This window comes from Gracilinanus agilis, chromosome 6 (genome assembly GCF_016433145.1).
Source record: "Gracilinanus agilis isolate LMUSP501 chromosome 6, AgileGrace, whole genome shotgun sequence".
In the NCBI taxonomy this organism is placed as follows: domain Eukaryota; kingdom Metazoa; phylum Chordata; class Mammalia; order Didelphimorphia; family Didelphidae; genus Gracilinanus; species Gracilinanus agilis.
This window is the reverse complement of record NC_058135.1, coordinates 141,147,017-141,160,506: the sequence shown is the minus strand read 5'-3', so window position 1 is coordinate 141,160,506 and position 13,490 is coordinate 141,147,017. Positions and strand designations below refer to the sequence as shown.

General features: G+C 35.5%; 1 pseudogene; it reads right to left on the bottom strand.

Moving 5' to 3' along the window:
- Positions 1-3,163: 3,163 nt before the first annotated feature.
- LOC123252367 lies at positions 3,164-5,207 on the bottom strand (annotated as a pseudogene).
- Positions 5,208-13,490: the final 8,283 nt, after the last annotated feature.

The window sequence follows — 13,490 nt, the reverse complement described above, 5'->3', positions numbered from 1 at the left end:
GGACTCTGGAGTTCACATTGGAGAAGAACAAGGTCTTTTCTAACTTTATAATTTTAAAAAATTCATTAATTAATTTAGAACATTTTTCCATGGTTACATGATTCAGGTTCTTTCTCTCCTCTCCTCCCTCCCCTCTCCCCGAGCTGACAAACAATTCCACTGGGTTACATATGTATAATTGTTCAAAACCTATTTCCATATTATTAACATTTGCAATAGAGTGATCATTTAATCTACCTTTACAATCTTTAATCATTTTGGGGAGATCCTGGATTCACCTAAAAGTAAAGAAATGACAAAACCAACAGCAAAAGATTCCCCTCCCCTCATTATAGAACACTTTAACCTTGCGAAATGCTTTATGTAATGTTTCACTTGAGCCTCATAAAAAACATAAAGGCATAAGTTAATACTGTTATGATGCCTGATTTACAGGTATAGAAACTGAGGCTCAAAGTAGTTGAATGACTTACCCACTTTCACATAGCGAATTAATGTCAAAGGTGTGATTTGAACCTATGTCCTCCTGACTATAAGTGTAACATTAGAACCTTGTCCAAGACAAATGAGAAAATTCACAGTGAAAACTCTTATTTGACTTTTCATTGTGTGGCTCTGTTCCATCAACTTCATATAAGGAAAAAAAATGACTGTCAACAATGGACAGATAGTAAAAGTATCTTTAAAAAAACAACAACAATAAAAAACCTCTTATATTCCATCTTGGAATAAATACCAATTATTCATTCCAAGGCAGAAGAAAGATAAAGGCTAGGCAATTGGGGTTAAGTGACTTGCACAGGGTCACATAGCTAGGATATATCTTGGTTCAGATTTAAACCCAGGGCCTCATGTCTCTAGGCCTGATTCTCAATCCATTGAACCACCTATCTGACCTTAGGATTATCTCTAAAGTAAACTGAGTCCTACTTCCTCACTTGATGTAAGAGGAATCTGAGACCCATGTGATGCAACCCAAATCATGCAAATACTAAGTGGCAGAACCAGCAGTAGAACTCAGGTCCTTTTTCTCAATAATCATTGTTTTTTCCACTGTACCTCAAAAGGTAAGGAGACAATGAAACAAAGTGTAACTGAATTTACAAATAAAAGTATCAATGTTAATATGAATCTTTCTGTCATTCATTCTATTATGAAATGGATTTTTAGAGTAGGTATTAAATTAAAAATTATATTAATCAACATTTTTACAGAGGAAATTTAACTAGATGACATCATCTTTCTAATTTTATACTTATAAACACTGTTTTAAGTCTTCTATTCTCAAAAAATGACCCACAAAATTTGAGCTATTTGGGTAGAAATTCAATCTGTAAATAATCTAAGTATTTACTGTGTACAGAGCTTTATGCTATATTCTGAGGGTGCAGTGAAGAACAAGAATAAAGAAGACACTGATCTGGACTTAAATGGAAACTTAGACAGGAGAGATTGGACTTTGAGGTGCACATCTAACATTTACTAGCTCTTTGACTCTCCCTTAACTTTTCTGAGCCACATTTCCCACAAATCTAAAATGCAGGTAATAATGATACAAAGTTGTTATGAAGATTGAGTACATCTAAAGATATATTAAAAAATAACCTTAAAACATATATATAGTTTATTATTAGTACTATAATGTACCAACATCTAAGATATTTCATTTTAAAATATTGACCTATTTTATAGCATTATTTCCCTTGCCAGTGTTCCTCTTTTGAATACCCAAATTATTAAAAAAATTCATATTTTTTAAATTATGAAGAAAATTTTCCTTAAGGTAGAAATTAGCTCATTTAAGTGGGCAACTACTCTGAAAAATAGGGAGCTACTCTCCTCAAGATATACCTGATACTATCAATGTATAGTGATAGAAAAATAAAGTAGCTTTTAAATCTCAAAATTCAGTAGTGAACGCTGAAGGAGATTTAAAAGTTATTTCATTTCATGTCCAAGTCCAGGAATCATTAAAAATAAGTCACCAAATATTTTAAACAAAAGTAGGAGCTATGAAATTTTTGGCCCTCCTATATTCTCTCATTCTCCCAATTACCATAAGCACTGTCAGGGTAGATCAACAAATGAAAATTCTTACTGCTTTCCTTATATTTATGAAGGTTAGAGTGAAGAGTTGCCTTCTAATATTGTTGTTCACATGTCCCCATTTTGTATGTTTCGCATTATAAATCAACTAGTTGATTTCTTTTAGAGAAGAGATTTAATGAGAAGAAATAGCAAAGATAAAAAATCCCTCCCCCAAAAAAATAGAATACTTGCCTTCCATACACAAGCATCTCGAAGAAAATGGGATCAAATTTAAAATGCACATGTGGTCAAAGTGTAAACTCATAGCTCTTGATTATTTGAAATCTTTTCTCCCCCCACCTCCCATATGTAATTCTCGTGAATTTGTCCTTAGAAGAAGCTGTGACAGCCTCCAAAGTCTGATCTCCTTGCAGAAGTTCTTTTGTTGACTTTACTGTTATGGTGTTGAAAGTATTTTCCTTTGGTGTACTTTGTTTGCGCTTCCTTTGTCTCTTGGTTCTCACTGTTTCTTCAAGAGCACTTAAACTTGACTTCTGGGGATCTTGCAACCTTCTGAAATTTTCCTGGATAAAAGGCTGTGTGAAGGAGGAAGTGGTAGGAGATAGACTGGAGTTAGAGAAGGGAAGATTGAGTCAATTCTCTTTTCTTTTTCCCAGACTACAATTCTTTCCTGGTAGTTTTTTCTCCACTGAATTCAAATGCTATTCACTGACCTATTTCTGTAATGTGTGATTTCAAAATTACTTGTTGCATCACATGTAGATTCAGAGTTTGATCTGATTCTTTCAACCAATCATAAAATATTTCCTATCTTCATCAAATGATCAAAACCCTTTACTTCTCAAAAAAACTGATTAAAGACATTTTCACACCCAGTTTTTATTATTTTTTATTAAAAAAAAGTAATTTTATAGGTAACCCAGTGGCTAAAACAATGTGGCTAAATAATTAGCCCTTGAAAAGTTGATTTCCATACATATAACAGAACTTTTCCCTTTAAAAAAGTCTTGTTTGACAAAAACAAGGCCTTTGAGGTTGTTGTATTTTCCAATTCACAGGCATTCAGGATGATTAAAATATAATTTTTGCATCTCTTCATACAGATCACTCTCTACTAGTCTATGAGTTCGAGAAGCATGCTGCACAGACCTATACTGCTGCTAGTTTCTGATATTGTTAAGATTTAAACTTGTTTGTTGTTCCCTTAACTGTTGGCAGTTTGGAATCCAATCCCTGGGAAGCATTCATAAAATTTGCTCTGTTTCCTTGTTATTTTTTTCCATAGTGAGAGATCTGGACACAGAATTTCTAATCCAAGAATGGCCTGAACTTGGGTCAAGCAGGCTGAGAAGTCCCAATAAAGATATCTTTAAAAAAAACTATAGACAAATAGTGATTGCAGCCTTTTAGTTCTGTCACCAAGTCTTTGTTCTTTGGGGAAACTCACTTTTTATTCCAAGTAAAGATGCCCCCCTCCCAAAAGAATAGTCCTCCCATCTGATTAAATAGTCATAGTACAATATCAGCACAGACCCTTGGGTTGATGAAGAACTTGTCATGCTTAGATTTCTCAAGGACTTCTGGAGGAGACATCTCTAGAAGCTACATTATATGTCTCCTTCCTCTTCTTTAGGGAAGAGAGGCTATTGATGTCAAAAGTTCTGAGAGAATGTAGCCTAAGATCCAGACATCAATAGGCTTATTGTATCAACTTTACAAGATGATCTCTGGTGCTCTGGAGAAATGAGGCTAGATGTATTTGTTGAGTTTCTGCTACTCAAAACAACTGGACCCAAATCAAAACACTGGTTGTACTGCAACCATGCTGTTTTAGAAGAATGTTTTCTTGGGAAAAAAAAAGAAAAGAAAAATGATTTCTGTCTTCAGGTTGTAGTGAATGATCTTGTTTCTGTGGAAAGTATCCAGGGAGTGTAAGATAGATTGAGAAAATTTGCGCATCTGCTGAACATTGAACCCCTGAAAATATTTCTTTTTGATCCACACATAGAGGTTCATGCGTAGCAGTTCAAAGGCGTGATTCTGGGATGTAAAACTTTGTAGTATATTAATAATGTTCATGCTGCTGATTTTTATCCTGTTTCTTAAGATCCTCTAAAATCTTATCGATGAAAGCATTTTTTGTTGTGAATCATTTTCAGAATGACACATCGATGATGTTTATGGTCATAGATTGTAGCTGTCTGCCCAAAGCTGCCTTTAGCAGTCATTTTAGCACCTCATTTCTACAAACCAGATGTCTCAAAATACATTGAGGAAGCCTCCTTCAGCATCACCATAGCCCCCATTGTTGGGGCCACCAATCATACCACACATGGTTTTTTTGTTTGTTTTTTTTTTTTTTAGAATTTGGACCCATGAAATAATTGATAATTTTTAGCTTCATAAAAAGAGTCACTTGATGTTTATATTGCCTTAGTGATCATTCAGGAATCAGAGGTACAATTTTGAGTGCTTTGGAGGAACGACTAGATTTGACAATACTCAAACTCTCTGAACTTTTACCCTGAGAAATGGATGGAGATTTTTCATAGATATTTGCTCCTGTGGAATAAAGAACATTGACTTCTGTTGTCAAAAACATGAAACAGCTGTTCCACTTTTGGGGATTGTTTAAATGTAGTTTATATTTAGTTCTTTAGGATTCATATATACTCTTCGAGGTCCAGTTTCAGCACACTGATGATGAGGGTTTCAGGTCTTGATAAAATTTTTCTTTGACCTCATTTGAGTTTGTTATAGTAGGAACATATGCAATAATGATGATTGTGTGGTACTTTCTAATGACTAGTGCCTCCAAATGTTCACCCTTCCTTTAGTCTGCCCCTTCTTTTCTTGTTCCCCCTTGCCTTGTTATTCCTTAATAGGGTAAGATAGGTTTCTATAGCTAACTGAAATAGTTCTTATTCCTACTTGCAAAACCCACTTCAGCTTCAAGGCACCAAGGCACTCGTCTTCACAGGGGCCACTTCTGAAAAATACATGTATCCAGTTCCAACCTCAGTAAGCTGCCCTTCTTTTGCCAGCTGTGTGCCACTCAGAGCAGCTATTTGGACGTGGTATCTACTGAGATCCCTTTCAAGAAGTGGATTGTCTTTCAGATCTACTGCATTTTTTTCACTCATGAATAAAGAGCACATGTCCTGTACTGATGGTAAGTGGAATCTTCTTCAAAAGAATTCAAACTCTACTGCAGAAAGCACAATTCTGATGGTCTATCCATGTAGCCTTTTTGCCAAACACATGTTTACCTAAAAGACTATTTAATGGCCAACTCACATAAGGCAAGTGCTCATATGAAGGTCAGAAGATGCAGTACGAGGACATTTTCTAGACTTCTCCAAAAATCTTTAGTATTGATGCTGAGGCATTGGAGACAATAGCATAGGGCTACCCAGCATGCTGTGCTTGCATCAAAGAAGGCACTGTACTTTATGAACAAAGCAGAATTGCAATAACACAATGAATATATGAGATGTGCAAATGTAGAGACATCTCCATTCCAAACATTATAACAGGCTATTTGTGACTGAACTGTGGTAGAACTTTACAAGCTTGTGTTGGATAGACAGAGTCGAACACACTGTACCCTTACACCAATATCATGATATCATTGATGCTCTTTGAAAATGAAGGACAAATGGCAATAATCTTCTGGGTAAGCTGGTTCTGAAGAGTTGCAGTCTATATTTGGGTTAGGTGGACATTTAGTTTCATCTGATATCATGAAGGTATCATTCACATCCAGGTGACCTGTCACTCATCCTGGGATCCCTTCACAGGGGTGGTGGGTGACAAGGGGGTCATGGAAGGACCTAGTTTACCAGTGACTCCCAGGTTGGTGTGGGGGCCCAGAACACCCTGGCCCTGCTTTTCTGAGTGCCCAGCTACACACATGGCCATTCTAGTTAGTTCTAGAACTTCCATATCTACTTTTTAAGCTTTAATTGATCGAATGCAACTCTCTGGAATTTCTGTGATTATATCAGCAAGGGTGGGGTAAAATCCTCATTTTTACATAATATTGAAAGATTGATAGAAAAATTAAACTAATATACTATTTTATGTTTACTTCATTCTGGTATCTTTTTCTCCCTTTCTGGGGATGGCATTATAAAATCTTGTGTTAACATCAAAGGGATATTTGAAAATACGATATCCAATTGTGTTATTTAAGTGAGCAAAGATAACTTAATATTGTGCAATAAGATCTATGATCATAAGACAAAGATTTAGATCTAAAAGAGATCTTGGAGGCTAACTAGTCAAACATTATTTTACATAAAAGCAAATCGAAGCATAGAAAAGTGAAGAGACTTACCAGATAGTCAATTAAAAATTTAACCCAGATTCTCTGACCCCAAAGCCTACAGGGCCCTTTCTACTATACCATCTTGCCCTCATTTTTTTTGTTAGCTACAAGTGCCCTTTCCTACAAACATAGACATAAATTACTGCTACTATGGAGCTAAAGATTATGGTCACTACTGAATAGAGTGAATCATTCAAAGATGACTAAAATAGTCAAGATCATGCTGTTTTCACATTTATGTTCAGAATAGAAATGGGTTAATGATTAGTTTTGCTGTGGTCATTCAAAAACATGAAATGTATTACATTTATCTGCTATAAAATAATATGCTGGGAGACCCTTTTGGGTAGAGATTTGGTTTATTGTGAAATAGAAATAACAAGACCAGATCTCTGCAGATAACCTCCCAGTTCAAAACCTGAAGCCTTGACCATTGACATTCATCAGTTTTTAAAGGCAGATAGAATTAAATTCAGTTTTTAAAGGCAGATAGAAGAATTTACAGTCTGGATCATGACTTAAAAGGATAACTTTTGATGTGAGTAACAGTGACTTATAGGTCATGGACAGGGCAGAACACTTCTGATCTGGGCTTATTTTAGGTCATACTGACATAATATATCCTACCTCCCACAGGCACTCTCTGGGTGCTTTTCCTCCAAGGATACAGCTCTCTAAGGGTTCCTGTCCTCTAGAACCTTTGGGGGGATTTTCTGGCCCCTTTAGCCTCTTACATGAATTAGTTTGATTAAAAAGAAGTACATTATAAAATATTCTTATACCTAGGATTAACATAGTAACTCAAACGATTAATATGAAAGCACACTTAAAATTATTCTAATACACACACTTAAATTTATTACTTAGGTGTTATCCCTAGACTACATTCTTAATCTGGTTATGTACCCAGACTCTTAGCTGAAACTGTATTCTTACCACAAATCACACAGTTACAAGGTATTAAACAAAAGGGATTCTTAAACTAATACAAATGAGGGGCAGTGTAATTAAGTTTCTTTCTTACTCTCCCTTAGTCATTCACTAAATTCTTCCCCTTGTGGCTCATCAGGCATGAGTGGTGATCTGGGTTACTGAAGACTAGGTAAACATATACAAGATGTGAAAGGTTTTACCAGTCTGGAAAGGCTATAGACATTTGAAATCCAGGCAGATTGATTAGATGTCTATTGTTCAGGAAGCAGCTTAACTAACTCGGGTTCTTGGAGGTTCATCACCAGGTTGGCCAGAGGGCAATGAATACTTTTGGCACAATAACTCTCAGCGGGCTTCTACCACAGTATAGGGAAGTTGTGATCTCTACTAGTGGAAAGAATACCCACACTGATGAAATCCCAGATACTTGAAGACCTGAACTAACTGACCAGATAGACTGAAAGAAAGTGAAATTCCTCCCCTCTCCCTCCAGATGTATTATAGAGTTTCGGTGATTACATGCTCCACATTACATAGAATTCTGGACACCATAAAGATTATCTTATACTAATTAGAAAGAAGCTCTGTAATGGCACTAAGTATGATCTTTCAAGCTTTATTTTGAATCCAGTTAAGCTTTAGATCATTAGTTTTTAAGTGTTAAATTCCAGAACATACGCTATAATGCATTTTAATAGTCAAAATCTGAACATGGATTGAGATGGAGGCTGGGAGGAACACTCAGGAGGAGGAATATTTATTACTGATTTTTTTAAGGTTCAATCTATACAAGAGCAAAGAACCATTGTTAAAACTTCCCATAATCATTTAGATATCCTACCTACTGGGTTCATTTGCTGAGTGAAATATTTTTTTTTAATTTTTAACTAAAAAATTCACCTGGGCTTCAGCTTTTATTGCCAGATATCTAATCTTCTAGTATCCATATTTTTAAGGCAATAGTCAAGTCTGTTTCTATTATCATATCCTTTCCTCTGTTTCTTGAATATAGTAAAATTGTGCTGCTGTTTATCCAGATAGCCCATCATATCTTAATGGTATGACCATATTGGCAAGTAGATATACATACCTCCCAGGGGCAAGATTGATCAGACCAAATCTAGGGAAAAAACTTTCTTCAGCAATAAGATACTCTTATGTGTCATTCAACAGATTCTTTCTGTCCAAGTAGTGAGTGAATCTTCTCTTCTCTCTTAAAAATATCTAGTTCTTATTTGGGTCAAACCATCCTCTCTTACATGCAAGCTTGTCTGATTGTCCAAATGTTACCTGGAAATAGATTAAGGAAATAAGGAAATAATAAGGAAACTGGTAGAGAAATCTAGGTTTTGAGATTAGAACTAGGGAAGTGATATTTGATGGGTAGTACAGTCAAAACTAAGAATTTTTAAAATGTGGGTCAAGTATCCAAAAATATGAATAGAATAGTAGTAAAGATGTATTTGGAGAAGTAGACATCATACTATAAGAAGGAAATAGAGACCTTAGGTATGTGGCACAAGGCTTTTGCCGGTGGGTGATGGATGGACCTTTGATCTAAGCAGAGAACTTGACCTAACATCCCATATTATGGGTTTGCTATTAATCATTCTTGCTAACTGGGCAGTTCATTCTAATGTTAGAATGTTAATCTGTTAAAGGACTGAGAATATAGTTAAGGGTCCTGTAAATTCAATAAACTTGGAGAAAGTCCTGGTCATCTTGCCCTAGTTATAGCTCAGAAGTTAGGAAATGGTGATAAATGTTCAGCTAGAGACAGGCTTAGAGTATATTCCTTCAGCAGCAAGATAATGAACAATATTACCGAATGGGAAGGCATAGATAGCAGGATTTGGAGTGTGTGGGGACTAAAAGTGGAATTCAAGCCAAGTACGGACATAGAATGCTTAGCATGAAGTGGGATTTGTAGAGACAAGATAGAAAATGACCCCTCTATTCCATAATGAGGTATGCTTGAAATGCATTACTTCATTTTTCTTTTGCAGGATCCTCTTCTATCTTCAATAGCCAGCTCAGTCACCTGTGCTATCCCCAACTGCTAATAACACAAGATTGCCTGTAATTTATTTTGCATTTATTTTAGCCACTCTTGAATTATTGAATGAATAGAATGAAAAATGCATTTATTAAGCTCTTACTATGTGACAAGTGTTATGCTAAGTATTGGGGATGAAAACAGAAAAATAATATAGGGTCTGATCTCCAGAAGCTCACATTCTACTGAGGAGAAACAAGAAATATAACATCTTTTAGCTTCAAATCAGATGGAAGGGTACAATGATCCTTTAATGCATTTCTATTACCAAATACAGGCTCATTTCTGGTTTTGAATTATTTGGCATTGTCAAGGATTATAGTGGTGAGAGCTTTCATTTGACCCATGGAAGTTCTGGTAAAAAAAAATTGTAAGCTTCCATCTCACAAGGGTTATTTCCCTGTGTCATAGCTGTGGGTGTTAGACTATAAACAGTGGTTTGAGGAATACTAATGTTCCCAGGACTTTTGGTTTTACCTATCTAGCAGGGCATTTGGTTGATGGTTGGTATTGATAATAGTAGGAATAGCAGGCCACAGTGATTCCCACCTTTAAATGATCATTGTACAAGCTGAGATAGAAGCAGAGTCTGGGGTTTAGGGGCAATTGCTATTCTCAGGGCCCTTAAGCTTTATTGTCCTGTTCTAGGACAAATTGCCTGCTATTTCCTCTTTTGTTGCAAAGCTGGCTTGTCTGCTTCATGTTTGAAATTGGTGGTGTTGGTTCAAATGTGAGATCCCTTCTTGATAAGGGTTTTTCCCCCTCATTGATCACTGCAGGACTGTCTCCCCTGAAATATGTAAACTATTTTGAGGCAGGGACTACTTCAGTTTTATATTTATAAATCCTAAGACCTGAACATAATAGATATTTAATAAATACTTATTGATTGATTAACATCAGAGTTAGACTACGAGTAGAGCTCATTTAGATAGAGTTTACCTTTAAGCAGCAGCAAGCCCAAATATAAATTTATTTATTTATTTTACTCAGAACCTGAACAGTGAAGTAACAAAGGAGTTAGCTGTATATGGTTGGATGTCTATCTTCCTTTACCCCTCTTCCCCTCACCCCTCTAATCCTCTCCCAGAATTTTCTATATTGTCCTATTGTAAGAGTTTAAATTTAGGTTTTATGCTAAATATGAAAGTTCTAAAGTAATATTGTGGTTGCTGATTTAAAAATATTATAGCTTTAGTCAAAATGACTTTTATCAGCTTTATTTACAAAGAGGTGGAAAGAGTGAAAGTGGAAAAATTTAGATAAAGACAGAATCTAATAATCCTACCAGCCCTTCTCCTGAGAAGTCAGGCTCAAGCCCTGGTAGGGGCTTCCCTAAATCCCTTGTCTCCATGTGGATTTCCCTGTAATCCTCAGCCAGAGGTCCCAATGGTGTCTTCAGACAGAGTTCCACCAACACAACCTCTTCCAAAGCTGAGGCAGGAATCTCAGCCACTCACTCCAAACAGCAGGAAGAGAATGAATCTCCAGAACCAATCCAGAAGCCAGGAAGGAAAGCCTCTAAACCATGTGGGACTCTTCTTTTTATATTCCTTTTTTTCTACATCACTCTCTGTCATTTCCTGTCATTCCCCCTTATTCACAGAAAGCAATGGCAGTCTTTCAGTTTGCATAGTACTGCCAAAGGGGATGGGATAGTAGCCTTTAGAGGAGTGAGCTTACTCTAGTAAGTGACTCATGAATTCTCTTACTTAGTGTTACATTGGGATACTTTAAGTTCTTGATTTGATTAGCTAAAAATAAGCAAGGGGGGAGTTAATCCTATATTCACACTATGTATATTTTATGACAGCATCCTATAGGTTAGCCCCCAAGTGGATTTCTTTGGTCATTCCCCATGAGCCCAACTTCTATGTATTCCTATGTCTATTATCTCTACTCTTGCCTCACTTCCAATATCAAGTCATACACAATAAGTGATAATAGGAGTGGTACATAAGAACATGGGGTGTGAAAATTTTCCACATTCTTTTGGGGAATTTGCATAATAGTGATTAGGTGTGATGTAGATAATCTTCCTAGAGACCCAAGAAAAGAGCAAATTTGTATGGACAAAGAGATTATGGGGCTATATCATGGATATATTGCAAAATAACAAAATATCAGTTAAGATTCAGTAAAAAAAAAAGAACAACAAGTATAATAAATCCATATCTATATGACTATGGCAAAGTTAACAATGAACTCTATACTTCAGTCAGCCAGGTTTTCTGTCATATGTTCTTCTGACACTATGATCAGAGCTGATTGAAAATGAGCTATAAGCCAGTGAGATGTCAGTACATATTAGTGTTCCATCTATTTTAGTCCTTTACAATATCCTGTTTTCCATTGTTTGCCAATGGTTTCATTTATGTAAATCATGGCTTTTCAATGAGATTGAAAGATAAAAAAATCATATACTTATTTTTATCCCCTATAGTATCAAGTTGAGTGCTTGACTCATAGCAGCTATTTATTAAAGTGTTTGGAGAGGTCCTTGGGTTAGATAGGATAGCATAGATAACAGTATAATGTTTTTTCTACTTGCCAACTAGCTACAGAGCTTTAAGTGCTTTCTATTTCTTATTATTTAAGGGTTAAAACGATACATTATTAAGAAGCTAAAATAATTCTTGACAGGTGGTCAAGAACTGTAACACCAAAGCTGTCATTTATCCATCTACCAAATCTCCCTCACCTTAAGGGACCAAAACCACAAGGATGGCTTTTAAATTTGAAAGGGTGCTTTAAAAAGCACATGGGAACTGAGACATCAAAAAGGAAAGATGAGCTGCTGACACTTTTAACAGTAAGTAGATTCTGTGATGGCTTAGATGACACCAATTTATCAGCAATTTAATATTCTGACATGGAAACTGAAAGATAAGCTATTGTTGATGGAGAAAGTCAGAGAAGCAGAAGAATATATAAGTTACCAAGTAATATGAAAACAGAACTTTTCAGGATTAATGCAATTTCTTTGTAATGCTCCACAGAGATACTCTCACACACATTTCTCCCATGTTTCTCATGTTTTAATATTATTTGTTAAAACAGATAATATATTAGTGTTTTCTTGATACTGCTCTATATTTTGAAGAACAGGAATGATGTTATTCAGTGATTTATAGATTTTTAAAAATTAGTTTGATTGTATGCTTCACTCACATAGTCCTGAATTTAGAATTAGAGGACCTGATTTTGGTACATTTTTGAAAGTGGGCAATGCTGTCCTTTAGTCTGTCTGGGCCTTAATTTCCTCATAGGAAAAAAAAAACTTAGGAGATTGTGCTAAGTTCCTTTAAGGTTCCTAAGTTTTGTAAATTTTTGTGATTAAGATCTTCAAATCACTAATACAGAATTAGAGACAGAACATTTCCAAAAAAGTTGGACGTTATACCACTTGGTGGATATATATTTAGTATTAATATTACTAAGTTTTGTATGGTAACTTTTAGCAAGATAAAATTTCTTCCTTTAGAACTATTTTTACCTTAGCTTTGTCTGAGATGATGTTTATTACTCATACTTTTTTTTTTACTTAAACTGAAGCTTAATTGATTCTGCTACAGACTTTTGCCTTTACTCTTTGTGTGTCTCTGTGCTTCAAATGTGTCTCACAAACAGCATATAGGCTTCTAGTTTTTAATCTATTCTGTCATCTGCTTCTGTTTTATGGGTGAGTTTACTTCATTTACATTTACAGTTATGATAAGTAAGTATGCATTTACTTCAATCCTGTATCTCCCTATGTTAATGTTTCGTTCTCCTTCCTTTCACTTTTCCCTCTTCTCAAGTATTTTACTTCTGACCACCGTCTCCCTCAATCTGTCTTCCCTTCAATAAATACTCTCCTTCCATTTTTCCTTGCTTTTACTTTCCTTTGGGAAAATACAGATTTCTCTATCTCAGTGTGTGTGTTATTTAACCTTTGATCCAAATTCAATAAGAGTAAGGTTCAAGTGTTGCCCTCCAATATTCCTTATCCTATGTAAAATTTTAAGCTTCTTTTATTAAGATAATCCCATTGTACCACTCCCTTCCTTTTTCTACCTTGCATTCTTTTTTCTCCTGCTTTAATTTTGTTTTTAAGATATTTTCTCATTATAGTTTACTGCC